General features: G+C 38.9%; 1 non-coding gene across 1 annotated transcript; it reads right to left on the bottom strand.

Moving 5' to 3' along the window:
• Positions 1–9,436: 9,436 nt before the first annotated feature.
• LOC111538951 lies at positions 9,437–9,559 on the bottom strand. Its single transcript, XR_002730519.1, has one exon. It is a non-coding gene; the product is annotated as a small nucleolar RNA SNORA17 (small nucleolar RNA).
• Between the last annotated feature and the right edge of the window lie 299 nt (positions 9,560–9,858).

Below are 9,858 nucleotides of genomic sequence, written 5' to 3' on the forward strand. Positions count from 1 at the left end.
TGCCTCAGCCTCCCAGGTTCAAGCAATTCTCCTGCCTCAGCCTCCCAAGTAGCTGGGACTACAGGCGCACGCTGCCAGGCCCAGATAGTTTTTTGTATTTTAGTAAAGTCGGAGTTTCACCATGTTGTCCAAGCTGGTCGTGAACTCCTGAGCTCAGACAATTCGCCAGCCTTGGCTTCCCAAAGTGCTGGGATTACAGGCGTGAGCCACTATGCCTGGCCTTCAGAAAGCTTCTTTACAAGCTTATTTGACATTGAACATTGTATTACCAGGTGTAGTGACACTTGAAAGGCTGATTACAAATTCATTTAACTTTGATCTAATGGGAAAACCTCTCCCACTTAATGTCAATGCCTTTAACATTTAAATTATCACTTATTCTGTATTTACTAATGTACCTAAATATGAAATTTCTCTTTTGGAAACAAATTTAATTTTAACTTTAATTTTAAATTTCACTTAAATTTAAAAATTAAATGAGTTGTATTCCCATGGATCAAGTGCATCCAGAATTTCCTTATTCAGTCTTGAATAACCATCAATAACTGCACTAAGGAATTACGAAAATACTCTTCAGGTACTAGTCTCTAATCTGTCTTAAAACAGTGTCGATATTAGTTTGTAACTTACTGTTTTATTTTTATTCATTTAGTTAATTTGGTATTGATCTTAGAAAAATGATACTGTTGGTTGTGTCCCCACCCAAATCTCATCTTGAATTGTAGTTTCCATAATCCCCATGTGTCCTGGGAGGGACCAGGTGGAGATAATTGAATCCTGGGGCTGGTTTCCCCCATCCTGTTCTCATGATAGTGAGTTAGTTCTCACGAGATCTGATGCCTTTATATGGGGCTTCGCCCCTTCACTGGGCACTCATCTTCTTCCCTGCTGCTCTGTGAAGAAGTGCCTTCAGCCATGATTGTAAGTTTCCTGAGGCCTCCCTAGCCATATGGAACCGTGAGTCAATTACACCTCTTTCCTCTATAAATTACCCACTCTCGGGTATTTCTTCATAGCAGCATGAGAATGGATAATTACAGATGCCAATACAAGTTATTTGAAGTTAGCAAAAGCATAAGTTAATGGTTATGAATAGTAGAACAGTTGAGTCATGAGAATTACTTCCAATCTGAACACTTGAAAGCTTTTAACTTGGCAATCATTTTAATGTGCTAATTCTGTTTCATTTATCCTTTTCCCTTAGTATCTACTCCTTCCTCCCAAAAGTAGACATATTCCCTTTGCATTATTATGCATTCCCTCAATAATTTCACAGTTCTATTTTCTATAAATCAGAAATAATTTGTAAAGCATTTGTTATGGAGTATACCAAGTATACACAACCAGGTATAACACAAAATTACTAATTTCTTAAACATTCATAGCTGGGCCAGAGCTAAGGTAAGGCAGGGGAGGCTGCTAGGGTGATGAATTTAAAGAAGTGCTCCTTTTTAAGGCTGACCCTGTACTTACGGGACCCTGAGAGTGAGTGGCCTCATGAAATTTTGCTCTAGAAAACCTCTCTTTACTCACCCTACTCCCAGCCCTGAGTCATAGCATCTAGTTATGTTCTTTTGCTGTTTGCATGAATAAAAATGGCTTTCTAAATAAAATATTATACCTTTGTTTTTAGTACACATTGAAACATAAACATTTAAATCTGAATTTAAAAGAGTACTTTTTAAAGAACTTCCAAATTCATCAATATCAAGATAATTAGTATCCGTTTTTCTGAAGCATCAAACCTAGATTCCTTTGAGACCCTTCCCCTAGTATACTGTAAACACTTAAGGTCAGAGCCTGTATCTTATTCATGATTCAGTACCTTTTTCAGTGTCTGCCCAGAGACAGTTCACATAAGTGATAAATACTTGAATGAATCTTGAATAAACAGTGACAAAAATCCATGTACATTCTTTTTTATTTTCTTTTTGAGTCGGAGTCTCGCTCTGTCGCCCAGGCTGGAGTGCAGTGGCGTGATCTCGGCTCACTGCAAGCTCCATCCCCCGGGTTCACGCCATTCTCCTGCATCAGCCTCCCAAGTAGTTGGGACTACAGGCACCCGCCACCACACCCGGCTAATTTCCTTGCATTTTTAGTAGAGACGGGGTTTCACCGTGTTAGCCAGGATGGTCTCGATCTCCTGACCTTGTGATCTGCCCGCCTCGGCCTCCCAAAAATCCATGTACATTCTAAGAATTGACCTCCAAAATTATTTTACGTGTATTCCTGGGATGAAAATAGTTTTATTCCACAAGGAACACTGGAAATAAAAATATACTGAAACTAAACACTCAGCGAATTGTTTTTGTACATTAAAACATCTGTTACTTAAGCCCAATTCAGTGTAGGAACAATTTAGAGAATAAACTTTTTTTGGTGATGATCTATCACTTCACTGTCACTAGAATCAGTCATTGAGCATCTGAATCTTTGTCCCAGGAATGTATATTCTATCAAGTAACATTATTTATTGATTAACTGCTATGTGCCCCACACTATTCTTGGTGTTTTGGGGAATTCAAGATAAAGAATAATTCACTCTAGCAAGCATTTATTTTATTTTACTTTTTAAAAATTTTACTTTAAGTTCTGGGATACATGTGATGATTGTGCAGGTTGGTTGCATAGGTATACATGTGCCATGGTGGTTTGCTACACCTATCAACGTATCATCTCCAGCAAGCATTTATTGAGTGGTTTTTTTGTAAAGGGTGAAGAGGATACAAACACAGTGCTTTGGTAGGGGATTCACACATAAACAGTTGTAAACATCAGAGAATTAATACTAGGAGAGAAGTCATGTCCTTAGGCACCAAATAAGTCAAGCTGTGATAAGGGGTAGAGTATTAGACAAAGTACTATGAAGGGATTTAAAAAGGAGAAATTCTGAAAACGAAGGGTCTATACAGAAGATGGCTCTTGACATGGACTTAAAAGTTTAGTAGATTTTTCATAGACTGGATAGCAATCCATGGGACAGCAGAGGCCTGGAGGTGCAACAGCAGAGGGGCGGAAGAGGCACTTTACGTAACTGATGTGTTGGCATCTGATGCTCAGGCTAGAAAGGGTAGATGGGGAAGTTGACAAAGAGCTTTGAAAACCATAGGAAGGTGCTTGGGGGTTATTCTGAAGAAAATTGGGAATTCTTAAAGATTTGGGGGCAGTCAATATATTATGTGTTGGAAATGAAGTATAAAAGAAAAATAGATGGTAGAGGGATAAAGATATATAGCTATAAAATTGATACACACACATAAATATATACCTTAATAATATATACAGTATAGTATTGTAGCTTGACTGGAGAACTGGCCTATGCCTAAGACAAGGTCCTTGCCTTTAAGGAATTTAGAGTTTAGTTAGCCTGGACAAAACCTAATATATGTAAAATACTTAAGAAATTAATCTGTGGTTTCATATCTTGAGAATCGTGAGATTTAGGGTGGATTGAAATTGTATGCTCTAGCTGATGAAATAGAACACACAGGAAACTAATTTAGAAACACAAAATAAAAGTGTGTAAAGTCATAAGTGTGTGTAAAGTCATAAGTGATCAATTGGACTGATCTTTAAACAACTTATTTGATTTAAATCAAACTTGGTTTTGCATAAGTGCTTCTTCTGTGTTTTAGGCTGAATTTGGGTGGGGGGTGGTTAAATCCTGGTAGAACTATAGTAGATTATGTAGAGATTTAAAAACACTGCTTTGTCCCAAATATGATAGGCTTTTTTTTTTTTTCCAAAGAAAAAGGAAGTTTAGCAAAGTCAAGTTACATTATCTGTATAAGCCCTTCTGTTATTTCAATATGGACAGCAAGTGCTTAAGATCATAAAACAGTATCAAAGCAGGGCTTTAATACACCATTAGATAATGTTACTAAACTTTTAAAAATTTGTTTGAAAGGACTATTATAAATTTCCTGCTGACGCCCTGAGCTCTGATTACATAACACATGGGATAAACAGATAAAACTGTAAAATAAACTAAAAGCAACAGTATCTGCAAGCAGGGAAGAAAGCCCAAATATCCTTGTTTGCTAAGTCAGCCAGGTTTTTTTTTTTTTTATTAGTGTCTTTTATCTATGGAGAGTGCTGAACTCTTTTATTTATTTATTTATTTATGTATTTATTTATTTATTTATTTATTTATTTATTTATTTTTGAGACGGATTCTTGCTCTGTCTCCCAGGCTGGAGTGCAGTGGTGTGATCTCAGCTCACTGCAACCTCCATCTCCCTGGTTCAAGCGATTCTCATGCCTCAGCCTCCTGAGTAGCTGGGACTACTGGTACACGTCACCATGCCCGGCTAACTTTTGTATTTTAGTAGAAATGGGGTTTCACCATGTTGACCAGGCTGGTCTTGAACTCTCGAAGGTGACCTGCCCACCTCAGCCTCTCAAAATGCTGAGATTACAAGCATGTGCCCGGCCCCCAAACTCTATTTTAAAAATTTGTTTTAAACAGTTTTATCGAGAAATGATTCACATACCATATGATTCACACATTTAAAGTGTACAACTCATTGGTTGTTCTTATATTTACAGAGTTGTGCAACCATCACCATGGTCAGTTTTAGAACACTTTCATCATCCACAAAGAATCCCTAGACTGGGCGTGGTGGCTCACACCTGTAATCCCAGCACTTGGGGAGGCTGATGTGGGCGGATCACAAGGTCAGGAGATCAAGAGCATCCTGGCCAATATGGTGAAGCCCCATCTCTACTAAAAATACAAAAATTAGCTGGGTGTGGTGTCACACCCCTGTAGTCCCAGCTACTCAGGAGGCTGAGTCAAGAGAATCGCTTGAACCCAGAAGGTAGAGGTTGCAGTGAGCCAAGATTGTGCCATTGCACTCCAGCCTGGGTGACAGAGCAAGACTCCATCTCAAAAAAAAAAAAAAAAGAATCCCTGGACCCATTAGCAATCATGCCTCAGTGCCCTACTAATGCCTTCTCTGGTCCTAGGCAACAACTAATTTTCTGTCTGTATGGATTTAAATGTTCCAGACATTTCTTTATAAACAGAATTATATAACACATGGCTTTTTTCACTTAGCATAATTTTCAAGGTTCGTCCATGTTGTGGCATGTATCAGTATTTCATTCTTTTTCATGGCCAAATAATATTCCATTGCTTGAAAATGCCACATTTTGTTTACCCATTCGTCTGTTAGTGGATATGTGGGTTGGTTCCACTTTTTGGCTATTATGAATAATGCTGCCAAGAACATTGGTGTATAAGGTTTTATGTGGATATATATTTCATTTCTCTTGGATATATACCTAGGAGTAGGATTGCTGGGTCATATGGTCACTGTAAACTTTTTGTGGGACTGTCAGATTGTTTTTCAAAGTGCTGCATCACTTTACATTCCCACCGGCAATGTATGAGAGAGTTCCATTTTCTCCACATCCTCACCAACACTTGTTATTGTTTTGCTTGTAGCCATCTTGGTGAGTGTGAAGTGGTATCTCATCATAGTTTTAATTTGGATTTTCCTAATGACTACTGATGTTGAGCATCTCTTCACTAACTGTTTTGAAAGGGAACAATGTACAATTAAATGGGTGTTCTAAAATGTATTATTTAAACCCAAGCAAAACAGTTTTATAGACTTTGGCCTTGAATTGCTAGACGATTATGAAGTTTAATCATAAGATTACAATTTTGGTCCAATGAGAATTATTTGAATTAATTATAGGGTAAAGTTAAAATGCACAGCAGCATTCCAGGTATCATGAAGTTGTTACATGCAGTGCAGGTAGGACAGTTACTGCTCCAGATTGCAGAATGGAATGAAAATGAATTCATAATTATAAGTTACAATGGAAAACTTGAGATAGGAGAGTTTTAAATATTAAGGTAGATAACATCAGCTGACCTCAAATGAGCAATGTCATTTTTAAAAAGTGTTGATGTGAATATATGAAATGTAAATCGTTAGTTTTTAAACTTTAAAATTGCAGCAGGCTCTTATAGATCTTCTCTGAAAGTTGGATAATGAAATTGATAAACTATTTGAGTTACTTTTAGCTCCAGAGTCTATAATTATATAATTCCTGGTTAAGATCAAGTTTTTTAAAACATACATAGTAAAAGCATAGAGTTTTAAACAACCCAGCTATTCACATGTCATGAGAATAGACAAGCAGCCAAGAAACTTATCTTTTAGTTTCCAAGGTCTTGACTTTTATTTAAGAACTCTATTCTTATTCCAGGTTGTATCCTAGTACTTTATTCATATTTATTAGAGTTTTTAACAAGTTTTTTGACAAAGAACAGGTAAGATAAGTCAGGAGTCATTAGAAGTTCAGCACAAAGTGTTTTTGGTCAGCATTTGAAATCCCTGTACGAGAGGAAACAGATGGGTTTGGTTACATTATCATTGCTGTGCCAAATAAACAGTTGGGGAAAACATTAAATATCCTTTTGCTACATATCTGCTTCCAGGCTAGGAATGGTGTTTGATGTTAACAGTAGTAGCCTTTTCATCTAATTTAGTGATAGAAGCTTGAAAATGTTTTTAAATATATAACACAAAAAACAAAGTTTATATGAATCCTCATGAGGTGACCTAGTTTATTACTTCAGGAAACATTTGTTGAATAGTAATTATGTGTAAGACACTATGATAGACAGAGGACTGGAACTTAGATTCATTCATCTGGGAAATCTTCAGGGACAAGGTAGCATTTGAGGCGCAATTTCATTTTATTTTATTATTTATTTATTTATTTATTTATTTATTTATTTATTTATTTATTTATTTTTGAGATGGAGTCTGACTCTGTGGCCCAGGCGGGAGTGCAGTGGCACCATTTTGGCTCACTGCAACCTCCACCTCTCGGGAGGTTCAAGCAATTCTCCTGCCTCAGCCTCCCGAGTGGCTGGGACTGCAGATGTACCACCGTACCTAGCTAATTTTGTATTTTTAGTAGAGATGGGATTTCACCATGTTGGCCAGGCTGGTCTCAAACTCCTGACCTCAAGTAATCTGCCTGCCTCAGCCTCCCAAAGTGCTGGTATTACAGGCGTGAGCCACAGTGCTCGGCCCTGAGGTGGAATTTTAAACAGGAGCACAATTGGGATACTCATATGTGAGATAAAAGCTAAGAATGGCAATTATATCTAAAAAAAAAAAAAAAAAAAATCAAAGATGGTTGTGAGTAAAACCTTCATCTCAGGGAACAGTTGGACAGAATCCATACATGCAAGAAATATTTAAGTGTTCACTGAAATAGTTCAGGCAATAAAGTGAGCAGTTGAAAAACAACCAAAAAGGCCGGGCACGGTGGCTCACACCTGTAATCCCAGCACTTTGGGAGGCTGGGGCGGGCGAATCACGAGGTCAGGAGTTCGAGACCAGCCTGGTCAACATGGTGAAACCCTGTCTCTACTAAAAATACAAAGATTAGCCGGGCGCGGTGGTGCATTCCTGTAATCCCAACTACTCGGGAGGCTGAGGTGGGAGAATCACTTGAACCCAGAAGAGGGAGGTTGCAGCGAGCCAAGATTGCACCACTGTACCCCAGCTGGGGCCACAGAAACTCCATCTCAAAAAGAAAAACAACCAAAAAGTCAGAGATGCTGGCTTTTAAAGGGCTAGTGGACTATCCAAAGAAGTGAGCAGATCATAATTCGTTGCTGGGGAAGGAGAATGGTGTGGGTAGAGGTGAAGTCAAAGCTGGAATTTGAATATTAAGGAGAAAGACAGCCCCATTAAAACCAAGCCACCTCATCTCCTTCTGTCATTCAGTCATATTCAAAGAAACAACCATTTCACAAAGACATATGGAAAGCCATTTAAATCTTTTTTGTAGCCTCACAAAAATGTCAAAAGGGAGTCTCATAAGGTATGTTACAAGGTCAACAGTCATTGTTAAATGGGAGAATTCTTAAGCTAAAATATTAATATAATTTCAGTTAAATTGGTACATAGATAATGCTTATTTTCTTCCTCTTCATGCTAAGATTCATTAACGTAGCAGGGAAGATACTAAAAAGGAATATGTTCACAAGGATAAGATGGTAGAGGAGACATCAATCGATGAGAGATTTCAACTAGATTTCAGAAGACAGGAAAAAACTGCAGAATAAGTGACTGATAGGTGGCATAATGGACAGTCTGGAGTGAGTTGAAGCTGATATGCACACAAATTCAATTCACTCCCGATTCCTCACCATATCACCTATCAAGTCACTTATCCTGTAGTTTTGTCTATGTGTGAGAAACAAAGGATATTATTAACCTGAGGCAAGCTAAGAGTTGTATAGAAAAAGAAATGTAATCTCAGCATACTATTTTTTTCCACAGTGAACAATATTTATATACGAATGATGAAGTTGTGAAAAGAAAATATCTTGGACCCCCAAAATCACTAAGCTAAAGGAAAAACTCAAGCTGGGAGCTGCTTAGGGCATACCTGCTTCCCATTCTATTCAGTCATCCCTCTGCTCACTGAGGTAGATGCATATCTGATTGCCTCCTTTGGAAAGGCTCATCAGAAACTCAAAAGAATGCAACCATTTGTCTCTTACCTATCTGTGACCTGAAAGCCCATTCCCCGGTTTGAGTCTTTCTGCCTTTGCTTCAAGTGGTCCTACCTTTTCAGACTGAACCAATGTACTTCTTGTGTATATTGATTGATGTCTCCTGTCTCCCTAAAATGTGTAAAAACAAGCTGTGCCCTAACCACCTTGGGCACACATTGTCAGGACTTCCTGAGGCTGTGTCATGGGCCTGCGTCCTCAATCGTGGCAAAAAAAAACCCTTTCTGAATTAACTGAGACCCATCTCGGATGTTCTGGATCCACCATGTATATAGTGATTAATAATTTAGTCAAAATTAAGGCTGTAATGCTATTAAGAAATGGGAAAGAGGTAGATATGAGAGAGAATGGTCGAATCAGTTCCCCGCTGAAAACCATCCCATGGAAATTCCTTAGCCTGGTTTTAAAATCTCCACATTGTTCAGTCCTATCTGCTACCTGATCTAAGATTCTCCCACTCTCTGCTTCTTTAACCTCTGTTCAGTGACCTGGCCTTCTCCTTCTCTTTCTCTCTCTCTCTCTTTTTTTTTTCCTTAAATAACAAGAATGCTTGGCACAGAATCAAGAACACAATAAAGTGGCTGCCGTTACTGCTATTAACAGAGACACCAGCAAACCCTTCCCCAGTCCTGTCCTTCGTGATCCTGACACAGTGTGCAGCATGGTCCAGCACACACCAGACCTGATCGATCCTCTCACAGTCTCTGAAAACTCACTAATGAAGGCTGCTCCTGAGGAAGGCACCCTCTACCTTCCCACTGTCCCTTCAGACCCCTAGTGGCCAGCCCAGCCCAGCGCGAGGGTCAGAAAGCCCACTCACAAGGCCCGCCCTCTCTCCCAGATACCAGTGAAGGAAAACAGATGCCAAGTCCACAAAACAGGAGTGTCAGACTATTAAACATTCAAACATTCACAGGGCAGAACACTGAACATCGACATAGCCGCTGCCACCTAATGCCACAAATGTGACACAGCAGCCACGTCTGCAACGCCTCTAGGGGCAGTTCTTTCTCTTTAACAAGTCAAGTTCTTTCCTTCCTCCGAGCCTTTGCCTTCAATCTTTCCTCTGTATAAAATGTTCTTTTGGCAGAAAATCAGTTGGTTCCCCATCATGTTCTCCTCTTCTTCCACAGTAACAGAATTTTTGCTGAGCATGTAGCTGCCCAGAATAGAAATTACATTTCAAGTTTCTCTTGTAGCTAGGTGTGCTTATGTGACTAAGGTCTGGCCAAAAAGATGTGAGCAGAAGAGATGGGAAATTACTGAGTTGTGTCCTTATAGAGAACTGCCCTTCTCCTTCTTCC

This window comes from Piliocolobus tephrosceles, chromosome 9, assembly GCF_002776525.5.
Source record: "Piliocolobus tephrosceles isolate RC106 chromosome 9, ASM277652v3, whole genome shotgun sequence".
Lineage (NCBI taxonomy): Eukaryota > Metazoa > Chordata > Mammalia > Primates > Cercopithecidae > Piliocolobus > Piliocolobus tephrosceles.